The sequence below is a fragment of the Sinocyclocheilus anshuiensis genome, unplaced genomic scaffold (assembly GCF_001515605.1).
Source record: "Sinocyclocheilus anshuiensis isolate Anshui unplaced genomic scaffold, SAMN03320099.WGS_v1.1 scaffold151, whole genome shotgun sequence".
In the NCBI taxonomy this organism is placed as follows: domain Eukaryota; kingdom Metazoa; phylum Chordata; class Actinopteri; order Cypriniformes; family Cyprinidae; genus Sinocyclocheilus; species Sinocyclocheilus anshuiensis.
In genome coordinates, this window is record NW_015548199.1 from 810,050 (window position 1) to 811,638 (window position 1,589).

Here is a 1,589-nt window from a genome sequence, read left to right on the forward strand (position 1 = left end):
CGAGTAAAATTGAAAAAGGAGTACTTTTACTTTTACTGGAGTAATATTTTATTATATGTATCTGTACTTTTACTCAAGTACTTGATTTGTGTACTTCGTCCACCACTGGGGCCAGAGCTCATCTCAGATAGTCAAAAAGACAGTGGAAATGTGTGTTGTACTCAGATGAGTCCACATTTCAACTTGTTTCTGCGAAAAATGGATGGCGAGTTCTCAGTCCCAAAAACCAAAGGGACCATCCAGACTTTCATTAGCAACAGAAGCAAAAGCAAATGTCTGTCATGGTATGGGGGTGCAGCAGAGCAAACGGCATGAATATATGCCATCAAGATGATGTCTTTCATGGGAAGTCCATGGATATTAGATCAAGACAATGCCAGATCTCATTCTGCATGTGCTACAACAGCGTGGTTTCATAGAGACAGAGTGAATGTGCTAGACTGGCCAGCAGATCTGTCTCCTATTGAAAATGTATGGCTCATCATGAAAAGGAGAATCAGACAACAACAATCACAGACTGCTGAGCATCTGAAGTCTTGTATCAAGCGAGATTGGACAAAAATGTTGCTTGCAGAACTTTAGCAATTAGTATCCTCAGGGGTCTGAATACTTTCTGTACCCACTGTACATATTGTCCTATCCTAACAAACCATACATCAATAGAACGTTTATTTATTCAGCTTTCAGATGATGTATGAATCACAATTTCAAAAAATTTACCCTTATGACTGATTTTGTGGTCCAGGGTCACATATATGTATTTTTTCTGCCCTTTTGAAAACACCTCAGAACAGATGCTTTTGTGATTTATTTTTTTTGGGATATATTATACTGGCTGACTCTAACCCTGCTCTTGCAAAGCCACCTTCCTGCAGACTGCAGTTCCAACTCGCTCCAACATCTGCAGATTTTAGTAGAGTTGGAGACCCCTAGCTGGCTTATAATAAAATAATCAAGCAAATCAACTAAACAACTGCCAACAACCAATCAAAATTCATAGCAAGCTAAATTCTGAATACATGACTATTACTTAAATGAAGCAGTGTACCAATTTCACTCAATTTTATGAGAATTAACAACAAAGTGTGGCTATCAGTGTTGGGAAGGTTACTTTGGAAATGTAATAGGTTACAGATTACAAGTTACCCTATTTAAAATGTAATAGATGGTTTGGGGAAAAAATTGTTAATTAAAAAATTATAATAAATAAAAGCATATACATCAACTCAAATACAGTTATCTAATAAGCATGTGTCCTATTCTGTGTACTAAACTCCTGAAACATTGGTGTCTCTTTGTATATGATATGATGATAGTTTTCTCAAAATAAGTAAAATACTCATGAAGTGACTCTAGCAGTTCTAGAGATTATTTTTATGTGTTCACGTACTCATATATTGAGGCGGCAGAGGCTGAAAACAACGCGAGCTTCCGTAGGCCTATGTGTAGTGAATGAAATCGCATGTCTGCGCCATTAATTTCCATGAGGGGCGGACTGGGAAAAAAATTTCAGGCCGGGAAATTTCACACTCATACACCCACAACAAATTCTGAAACATGGACAACCCTATTTTTTGTATGGACCTCAC